Genomic DNA, 12,500 nt, shown 5'->3' on the forward strand with positions numbered 1-12,500 from the left:
AGAGAGAGAGAGAGGGGGGTGATATCTGCATTTCTTTTTTTTATTTGGATTCGCCTTCGAGATTAGGTTCCATGCAAGCACTCAGGTAATTGTTAAGGGAAGGTTTCACTTGATTGAAAGAGGAACAGGAAAAGGAAGACCTTTTTGGAATGAGGAGAAGAATTACTTTTACTCCATCTTCTAGGTTGTTAGAAAATTACAATGTTTATCTCAAATAAATTATGTATTGAATTAGTAATTATTCGTAGACTGACGTAAAATATTCGATAAGTAATTAAACAACTTAAAGTATAAAAAGGTAATATTATTGTTTTGTTTAAAAAAAAAACTTAATCGTTTTCTATTACTCCTGTATCTAACTTTCTCTTTTTCCTGTCTCTTAGTGTTATTCCTAATAATATTCTTCCCATAGCTTTTTCAGTTGTAACTAGCTTATGTTCTGATATTTTAGAAAATCTCTAGGTTTCTGATGCAACTGTTGTTACTGGCAGGACTCTCTGATTAAATATTTTTCTGTTTAGAGAAAAAAGCATTTGGATTTTCATAATCTATTTTTTAGTTTAAATTTGGTCCTAGGGAAACACTTACTGTTCTGTCCTAAGTACGTATAATTTTTAACAATCCCTTGAGGTTTTGTCCATAACTGTCATTTGTTGTGAACCACACGTTTTTCACACATGTGCCTCCGCTGTAAAAGAATGTTCTTATTTATAAATATCTCGCTTTTCCATTGCACTGATAACAGAACCTGTTTAAGCTTGCATTTTCATGTATTATTCAGTTTGAAGTTTTTTATATTCTTGCTCTGAACTGCTTTTATATAAACTCGTTTTCTGTTGAAATAAAGTTAGTTTAAATCTTTTGCCTCTCTGTTATATCCTAACGGAAGATTCATGCATTGCGTATATATGATCCATTCTGATAATATTCATTCTTTCTTACCATATATAAAAGTTATTGATAACATGAAATAACCCGCAATATACCTTCTACACCTTTCTTTATTTAATAAATATTATGGTCTATAAAAATCGTCCCGATGAACATAAAAATACCCAGAGGGGCACTTAGTAGAGTGCATACTTCCCTCAAGGGAGCTTATTTCTCCACCTATTTGACGGATTTTGATTGTTTTGTTTGTCATTGACCGTGACCTTTGACCTTTTAAGATTTAATCCTTTCCAACTCCTTACATAAAATTTTGAAATCTCTGGAAGTTTCATTACTTTACGATTAAAATTGTGGCCGGTAAGGTTGGTGGCTGCAATTTTTCCTTTTGCTTGACCTTCAACCAGGACTCGAACTTGACCTTTGACCTTAACATGTATTAGCGGGCATGGATTTTCATACCCTGTAATATGAACCAAGTTAAAGTCTCTCTGACAACAATGTCCAAACTTATTGATTATTATGTGAATAGGACATTTTGCTAGACCTTGCCCTTGAACATTGACGTTTGACCTTAAACTTCAAAAATTCAACCAATTGCAACATTTTACAGTACAGTTAATCCCTCCAAGTTTCATTACTCTACAATTCTGACTTGGAATCTTTTCTCAAACAAACACATACATAAACACACGAACAAACACACAAACAGTAGCAAAACATAACTTCCTTACAACTTCGTTGGTGGAGATAATGACAGATAAACTGTTTATAGAAAAACCATAGTCATTGAAATATAGATCTACGTTTTTTATACACATTAATAAAAGTTCACTAGTCCCTGTGAATGTAAATGATTGAAAAAATCCTGATTGATAAATGGACCGAAAAACGAGCAATGCGAGAGAGATAAATAACATATTGCTAGTTTTGTCCGTAAAAAATTACTTGAATGGGAAAAAAATTGGAAAGTAATTGACTCTAATCCCCGTACGATGGGAAATAGATTGCTGATTTGAGGGCAATAGCCAATAGAGAGAGAGAGAGAGAGAGAGAGAGAGAGAGAGAGAGAGAGGTCGTAAGTTTGTTTATTTATCAGTAGTTTTCTATAAAAGAATATTATTGTAAATTAGTTTTTTATAGAAGTTATGAGAGAGAGAGAGAGAGAGAGAGAGAGAGAGAGAGAGAGAGAACTTTGCATGTTCCCGTTTATATTATCTTCATCATATCTCTCTCTCTCTCTCTCTCTCTCTCTCTCTCTCTCTCTCTCATACAACTTCTATAGAATAGGAATACACAATAGTATTTCATTATAGTCGAAGTATTTCTAAATATTTTGCAAACTTCCGAATTCTCTCTCTCTCTCTCCTCTCTCTCCTCTCTCTCTCTCTCTCTCTTTTCCTACTGGCACACAGCAAAGAGTGTCCTTCAAATAATTCCTCCATTCAAATCCCTCTGAGAGAAACCTCTTCAACATTCGTTCAATTATTTACATTTTTCAATTCTCTTTGAAATAGTTCAATAGTTTTAATTGTGTGATGTATTAAAAATTATGATCGCACACGTGGGCTCACACATACACACACACACCCCCTAATTATATATATATATATATATATGTATATATATATATATATATATATATAATCATATATATATTATATATATATACATATATATATAAAATATGTATATGTAAATATATATATATATATATATACTTATGTATATTAATATATATATATATATATATAAATAGAAATATATATATATATATATATATACATATTTATATATATATATATATATATACATATATATATATATATATATCATTTGTATATGTCTTGGTCTAGAAGTATCTCTATATTTACACTTATTCCATCTTTAATTTCTGTATCATTATACAAACAAACACACTAACACATCAACAGATTATTCTAATACTTTCCAGATATCTACATAATAAAAGAGAGAGAGAGAGAGAGAGAGAGAGAGAGAGAGAGATCCTGTACAATCCTCATTACTTAACCTTTTTGTTAATATCGGCTTTACTATTGATATTAGTTTTGTTGATGTTATTATTATTATCAAATTTAACTTCACTCTTTTTTAATCTTAACGCATCAAAATATTCTAGATTTTACAATATAGATTCCCCATGATTTCTATACGACTAAAGATTCTATAAGCATCAATAATACAATATTACTATATATCATTTATACATATAAGCAATTTCTTACATATTATAGAAATTGTTTTAGATATCATATATACAGATAAGCGTTTCTTTATATATATTTCTGTAATTGTTTTATTCAATTTATTACAGTTATTTAAAATCGATGAATATCAATGTTATAACACATATTCCAATACTCTAAACATTCAGACAAATCTTATAAAGTATTCCAGTCTTAAGCGAGTCATACATGCCTTGTTCAAGACTTCTCTTTAATATACCTTGTTTTACTGAAAGTTTATGTCAAACTTCTATAGGGAATTTCATTAAAGTTTATCTCACAAAAAATTCTTGGCTTTAAAAAATTTCTCCGTCTACAATGAACAAAAATTTCCCCTACTTAATAATATGTAAAACTTTCCGGTCATAATGAACTCAAACTTTTGGAGAGAGAGAGAGAGAGAGAGAGAGAGAGAGAGAGAGAAGGGGGGATAGCTAGCGTAATGACGTAAAATATCCAAACCCCAGACATGGATATGGACAGGCCTGAGGCCTTTGTCCTGTTGAGGGTTAGAAAGGACTGCCTATATATATATATATATATATACATATATACATATATATATATATATATATGTATATATAATATATATATATATATATTTGTGTGTGTGTCTCTTTAACATATTGAATGTCCTTTGCATCCTGTCAACCAAATTCCTTGACCCCGAGATGAACAATGACAGAGAGACGAGATTTCTTCTCTTTCATCTTATCTTTTTCGTTGTGTCTCACTTGGTCTTCAAGTGTTGACTCATGGGGATGAGGTGGCTCTCTCTCTCTCTCTCTCTCTCTCTCTCTCTCTCTCTCTCTCTGTTTATTTTAATGGATGAGTAGCATTTAAGAGTTTGATAGTAAATAAGCTTTGTGTGAGAGAGAGAGAGAGGAGAGAGAGAGAGAGAGATAGAGAGAGAGAGAGAGAGAGAGAGAGAGAGAGAGAGAGAGAGAGATGATCCTGTCTTCTGTTGGATTTAATTACTGTGAATTGAATTTATTATTATCATTATTATTATTATTATTATTATTATTATTATTATTATTATTATTATTATTATTATTATTATTATTATTATTATTATCGTTATTTGTATTATTATTATTATTATTATTTTTCTATTATTATCATTATCATGGTATGAATTAAAAAATAGAAGTATATAAGAAAAATATCATTTATATTGATATTAAATCCATAAAATTTCAAACACAGAGACTAATGATTTCAAATACAGGACTTGAAGCTTCAACTGAATTTCATCCGCAAAGTCAAATATATTTCGAATATCACCCTCTTTAAGACGATTTATCATATCTCTTCATAATGTATTATAATACATTATCATTCAAACTCTTGCAATTTGGATTTAATTTATAAATAGGATCGATTGATGTTGAGGAAATGGATTCTGCTTCGATTATGATCTTGCGCTAATGTAGATTTGGTATATTATGATGAAGTGAATTTAAATCATATTTAATTTACATTTAAAAGAGTTGGTAGATCTTTTTAACTTTGATATATATCTTTAATTCCTAAAGAGAGTTACAGGGATTTTAGAGGTCTCAAAGACTTTCAAGGTCCATTTGCTCTTGGGTAGAGCAAATAAGCTTAAACGTATAGAGAGAGAGAGAGAGAGAGAGAGAGAGAGAGAGAGAGAGAGAGAGAGAGATCCTTTTATTTACTAATTAAAGATAACAGAGTTTCGAATTGGTAGACTATTCGAATGCTGTGGCATCATTAGTCATCTAAGAGGTTCATTGTGGCACTTTGAGGCACTTGGTGGCACTTTTTTCTCTGCCTCTCTTGGCAGGAGACACTTGCACCTACAAAATGGCCTCTCCACGAACCAACAAAAGTTTGTTTGGAGTCTCATTACTCCAGCAGAGTCGTTCGTCTCTCTATAGGTCAATGATAATAAGGGGTTGACAGGGCATCAGAGGTCAACACATTTTATTATATATTTCAAAATCTGTTAATTTATTAGAATAATTAAATTCCTTACAGTTATACCTTATTTTTTTTATATTGATTGATAGTAATTAAAATAATTCCATCAAAGTTCCAAATATTAGGATGGAATTGCTACTTTTCACCTACAAACTCAACTGTTACTTGGTCATAGTGCACTTGTGTATAAGGGACAACTTGAACACACTCAAGATTATGTTGCACAATTATAGATATACCTAAAAATTCATCCAAGTAACGGATATTATGATCAAATTGTTATTTTTTTCATAAAATTAATTCCATGAAGTAAATAATTCCATTTTACAAATGAATATGAAATTCCAATTTTGGATTCATTGAGGCGTTACCTGTTGAACGAACGATAATTTAGGAATCCAAACACTTAATCCCAATTAAAAAGAGCCTAAAAATTATGACCAGACACGATTTAACCCATATTTACTTGTGTAAGTATGTGTATGTGTATGTGCATGTGTGTGCACGTGTGTATATATGTTCACCTTCCAAAAACCTTGGACCAATGAACTCAATTTAGACCAAGTCACTAAATTTCAGGTTCTCCATTTAGTCTCTTCAATCCCAAAATTCAATATCAGGTTGTGTCATTTTCCATTCCATTACGTTCAAATATCTATCTCCTCTTCATGAAAAGATTGAACGTTAGAAATGGGTATACCGAGTGATAAGTTACGATAGGTTTGGCTGAGAGAATTTATGTAATTTCGTCAACGGATATCAACTTTATATGTTGTTTAGTCATGAAAAATTTATATTATTATTATTATTATTATTATTATTATTATTATTATTATTATTATTATTATTATTATTATTATTATTATTATTATTATTATTAATATTATTAATATTATTAATATTACTATAATTTTTATTATTATTATTTTTATTATTATTATTATTATTATTATTATTATTATTATTATTATTATGATTATTACAATTATTATATTATTTGTTGTTGTTGTTGTTGTTGTTGTTGTTGTTAATAGTCAACTCATTGCTGAACTAAAGTTACAACAGACACATCTTTTTATACAGGCAAATCTTATCAAAATAAAAGTCTTCCAAGATCCTAGCTAATAGATCTTGACCTCTGACATCTGCTTAATAATGAGTGTTCATTTTCCCTTAGGTATATTGAATTTTTTATTGAAGGGCCTTGGAAAAAGAATATACTTGTATGGAAAAATATTTAGCAAATATTTTCCAAATAAATTTTTTTTTATTAGTAAAAAGGGAATATGTATAATATTTTTTTTCAAAGAATCTTATAACAAATATCAATACTTATAATCAGAAATGCTAATAGATCTTTTCAGATGGCTATCAATTCACATATATCACTTACTATCTTCAGTATTACTAATCCAAATATCCATCTAAAATCAATATTCACTCTACAGCTACTGGGATATATACCCACAGCGTTTGGCAATACTGCACATATCAATAACACGCCATCACCAGTCATCAATATCGGAATTAGCTTTAGGATTTATAATCTGTTTAAAATCTAATTAAATATGAATCCTTAAAACGAATGACATTTGACATCAATTGTAATATTCCCTTTGGCTGGTTAACGACCTCGATTAACGACTATTGAAAAGATATCAATGAGGAAAGAGAAATCGGATGATCGATGAAGTAATGAGTTTGATTTGGGTTTTTCGCTCTTATGTATTTCCTGTAGAAATTCATGGATAGATATACCTGATGATTTTGGGAGTCAAATAAAAAGTTGTCAGATTTGGGTTTTAAAGGGATTTGCTTTTGGGAATAACTTGTTGAAAGAGGAAAAGTGTGAAATTGCATGCATAGATGGACACACACACATACACACACAATACCAGCCAAATGCAGATGAACCCCTCGTGAGGCTGGGAGGAGTGAATATATGAAAGATTCATTTTTATTCATTTGTTTGATGTCGGCTACTTCACAACATTCGGGGAAGTTCCTTGGTAAATGGAATAGAATATATATGTATAAATGTATATTTGTTAAACCTATCGCCCCAATCAATATAGCTGTACTAGTCAGGGACACCCATTACTAGGTTGGTTTTCTAAGAGCGATCATACTAGAGTTTCCCACGATTACCAAAGTGCAATGTCCAACGTGGTGGGTGAAAATTGGCCAAACCCCATATATGAATAACGACATGTCTGAGGTTTTTTGTCCTGCAGTGAACTATAAAGGGTATATTTTTATTGTTGTTGTTGTTGTTGTTGTTGTTGTTGTTGTTGTTGTTGTTGTTGTTGTTGTTGTTATAGTGTATAATAATGCATGTCTATATATATTTGCTTTTAGTTATTTACACACCAAAGAGAATACCAAGAACGTCCAAAGGTATTACCTCCCAAAAGCTATTTGTGTGGCACAATATATTTGGATTATAAATGAAGCCAATATATTGCATTGAATGCAATATCAATATCTCCCCTGTAGATTGCATAATCCATTACTGCAAACGATTCTTCGGTTTTAACTATGGACATCAAAGGTAATGCTTTTTTTTTTATGAATTTTTAATGTTTTGGTCTAAATTACCTTTTTTATAGAAGGGTACACTGTTAAACATTCACCTAAGAAAAATAATGTTGCCTGGCATATACCGTTTAAAAAACGGATATATTGACGCAAAGGAGTGATATTACGGTCACTAACCCGTAAAGATAATAACAAAGTAAGGTAAAATTACAGTCGCTTGTATTTTTCTGAAATTCAGCTGTGAACAGTTTATTTTTTTACGGAGAATCCGATTAAAATTGCGTTTTTTTAACTAGGTTAAATTTAGATTTCTTACATATTCTTTAATGTTGATGATAGGGTTAACGAATTGGTTTTAAATGTTAATATTTATCTTTTATCAATATACTGTTTTCATTGAGATGTTTAGAGAGAGAGAGAGAGAGAGAGAGAGAGAGAGAGAGAGAGAGATCATTACAATCTTATTATTGTAATAATAATAATAATAATAATAATAATAATAATAATAATAACATGTTTCTTTTTCTACCTAGAGGTAATCTCTGAAAAGTCTTCCCTATAATTAACCCTTCTTAATTGTTCCAATTATCGTTAATTATCATCCAAGATATAATATCTCTTTTCTGGTATTCGTTTCCTTTGTAATTTACTTATTGGTGTCATCAATTGAATAAATGTATTTCATATTTTCGTGTATATTGTTGATGTTATTGTAGTTTATAAAGAATATTATTATTATTATTATTATTATTATTATTATTATTATTATTATTATTATTATTATTATTATTATTATGAAGGCTGAGGGACCCTCGGGGATGGGTGGGTGTGCTGGGACCAGTTGGTTAGGTGGGGAGGGGGGGAGCTTGTAGAAGCTTTTATCAAAGTAAATATTGGTGTATTACCACTCAGACTTTGGGTGTTTGGTGATCGTATTAATAGATTAACGTTGAAATTGATTTTTTATGTAGAATTACTAAAGGTGGTGTCTATAAACCTATATATCTATATGTGTATATAGATATCTCTCCTGGTGGTATATATATATATATATGTGTGTGTATATATATGTGTATATATATACATATATATATATATATATATGTATATATATATTTGTTATATATATATATATTATATATATATATATATATACATATATATATATATATATATGTATATACATACATATATATATATATATATATATGCATATATATAAATAATATATATATATATTATATATATATATATATATATACATACATATATATATATATATATATATGTCTGTGTGTGTGTGTGTGTGTGTGTGCGTACACAGAAACATATGTATTTATATTTTATACTTTATCAAAGGGTGAATTGAAAAATAGTAGTCAAAACCCACAATAAGAAGAGAGATATATTGATGCAAAAAATTAATGGAAATGACTTTATAATGAGATTTAAGCAATTCCCAAATCAATTGATCAATGGAAAAGCCATTTTCTCTTAAATATATCCTATCATATCATGCATATTACATTCTTATTTGTGGTTTACGTGCAGGAAATTTCACTGATTTTCTTATGAAGAATATCTCGTGAAATAGTTCAAATAGTCCCTATGTTTTCTTAGGATATAACATATGAAGGAAACAATGGCTTTTAGTAATCCACCAGGAATAGTGTTACATTAGTGAGACATACGCAGCCAGAGACGGATAATTTCCCTTTTGTGAATTGTATGTCTTCCTGCACTTGGAAGTGACATTTCCCTGAGTGATGGATGTCAGGAGAAGAGATGATTTATCATGTCAGTTTTCCCATTTGGATGCTGGTGGTTGGTCACTGAGAGGTGAGTCTGGTATTAAAGGGATGTTCGTTGCATCAGACAGGTATAGAAGTGATGCTGGTTCTATCAAAAAGGTATCGAAGTGATGCTGGGTTCTATCAAAAAGGTATCGAAGTGATGCCCGTTGTATCAGACAGGTATCGAAGTGATGCTGGGTTCTCTCAAAAAGGTATCGAAGTGATGCTGGTTCTATCAAAAAGGTATCGAAGTGATGCCCGTTGTATCAGACAGGTATCGAAGTGATGCTGGTTCTATCAAAAAGGTATCGAAGTGATGCCCGTTGTATCAGACAGGTATCGAAGTGATGCTGGTTCTATCAAAAAGGTATCGAAGTGATGCTGGTTCTATCAAAAAGGTATCGAAGTGATGCCCGTTGTATCAGACAGGTATCGAAGTGATGCTGGTTCTATCAAAAAGGTATCGAAGTGATGCTGGTTCTATCAAAAAGGTATCGAAGTGATGCCCGTTGTATCAGACAGGTATCGAAGTGATGCTGGTTCTATCAAAAAGGTATCGAAGTGATGCCCGTTGTATCAGACAGGTATCGAAGTGATGCTGGTTCTATCAAAAAGGTATCGAAGTGATGCCTGTTGTATCAGACAGGTATCAAAGTGATGCCTTTTGTATCAAACAGGTATCGAAGTGATGCCTGTTGTATCAAAAAGGTATCAACGTGATGCCCGTTGTATCAGACATGTATCAAAGTTATACCTGTTGTATCAAACAGGTATCGAAGTGATGCCGTTGTATCAGACATGTATCAAAGTTATACCCGTTTTATCAAACAGGTATCGAAGTGATGCCCGTTGTATCAGACATGTATCAAAGTTATACCCGTTGTATCAAACAGGTATCGAAGTGATGCCCGTTGTATCAGACATGTATATAAGTGATGTCTGTAGTATGAAATAAGTATTGAAGTGATGTCCGTTGTATCCAACAGGTACTGCAGTGATGTCCGTTATATCAAACAGGTATCGAATTGATGTTTATTTTATCAAACAGGTATGAAAGTGATATCTGTATATATAACAAAGGCATCAAAGTGATGTCCATTGTATCAAACAGGTATCAAAATGACGCCCATTGTTGTTCACGTTTATATATGAGTTATTATTGTTCACGTTTATATATGAGTTATTACTGAATTGTTTATATATTCAACTCATAATAACAGAATTGTTATTTAATGAACATATTACGGGACTTATCAATCAACTCGTGAGACACATGAATGAATTGCCTCTCCTAAAGTGAGACTAATGAGTAAATCACTCTTTGAATAAAATTTAGAATCAATTTAATTATACGTGTTCATGAGTACCTCTTTTGTCATAGAGTCTATTGAGAAAATCAATACAATATATGACACTCACGAATAAAATTTGTTTCTATGAGTCATAAAAGATAATATGTTTCTGAGACTCACGAAAAAGGTCTCCACCTGAGACCCACCCTTAAAACATCCCTTCTCTTCTAATGAAAAATCTATTGTTTCTCAGACTCTTGATGAAGTTGATCTTAATTATGAATCAAAAATCCCTTGTCTCTCCTCATCCTTCTCGGTTCCTATAATTCCTCCCCGGACAACAATAACCAGAAGGACAAATAAAAAAGAGATAATACTGACTTTGGACTTTATTATGAGAGAGAGAGAGAGAGAGAGAGAGAGAGAGAGAGAGAGAGAGGGGGGGGGGGATTAGGTGGACCTCTGCCTTTAATTAACTTTAAAGTTAACACTGAGGGGAGGTTTTTATTTCTCTGATTGGATGGAGAAGAAGATTCCACTTGGAGGTAAATAGGATGCATCATCTGAATGAGAGAGAGAGAGAGAGAGAGAGAGAGAGAGAGAGAGAGAGGTACAGGGCGAAGGGAAAAAGGAAATAAGGACAAATTAAATAAGATGAAATAAACAAAAAGGAAAAGAAGAATTATCATGAAGTTCTTTTTATTTAAAATCAACCTTAAAAAAAACAAATAGAAATTGTGAAATCCTCTATCATTTTCACATATAAAAATAGGAAATTTATTTTGGTAATGATGTTTAGATATGCAAAAAAAATAAAAACAATCATTCCAAATTTTTTATTTTTTTTATTTTGAAAACTATTCCTGCTTTAAGTTATCTTTATTGTTGATTTGATGTAAATTAGGTATACAGTAATTCAATGCTTGCTTGCTATTACTACTACTGTTACTACTATTATTACTACTGTTGCTACTATTACAATTATCCCCATTATCATTATTCAATTTGCCAATTTTCAAAACATAATTTACTTGCCCATAAGAAAAAACCCAATTGCAAAAAAAAAAAAAAAATAAAAAGAACTTGTAATAAGGATATAAGAATTTACTGTGCTATTTACCAAGACCAGTTTTTGCTGAAGCTTCGATTATTGGAAACAACAACCACAAATTGAAGGAAAATATTACCGGGATATGATAACAAAACAATGAAAGGAGCAATTTCTCTCCTTTCAAAGCAAGTAATGTCACTTTTTCTCACAAAGGTATTTTTTTATGGTGGGGAGGGGGGGGAGGGGGGGGTTGGGGGATATCATTTTGGGAAGGGGATAAGTAGAGGGGGTGGGTAAAACCCTGTTTTTAGATTTAAAGGCCGCCGCTCATGAATGGCAGAGGTTGGGAAGTGGATGAGCTACAATTCGATTAATATGATCTTGGAATATCAATGATTTACTTAAATAGGTCGTGACCTTTGACCTTCAACACCTTTGCTAATCATTGAGTATACCATTTTTATAAAAAAAAAAAAAAAAAGTATTGACACTGTTATTTGACTCCATATATTTGTTATTGATGTAAAATATCATTAATGAAGAAATTAAAAGTATACACATACACATACATCAAAATATACTGTATATATATATATATATAAATATGTATATATATATATATATATATATGTATATATTATATATATATATGTGTGTGTATATATATATATATATATATCATGTATATATATACATACATATATATATATATATATATGTATATATATACATATATATATATATA

Source organism: Palaemon carinicauda, chromosome 34 (assembly GCF_036898095.1).
Source record: "Palaemon carinicauda isolate YSFRI2023 chromosome 34, ASM3689809v2, whole genome shotgun sequence".
NCBI classification, from domain to species: Eukaryota; Metazoa; Arthropoda; class Malacostraca; order Decapoda; family Palaemonidae; genus Palaemon; species Palaemon carinicauda.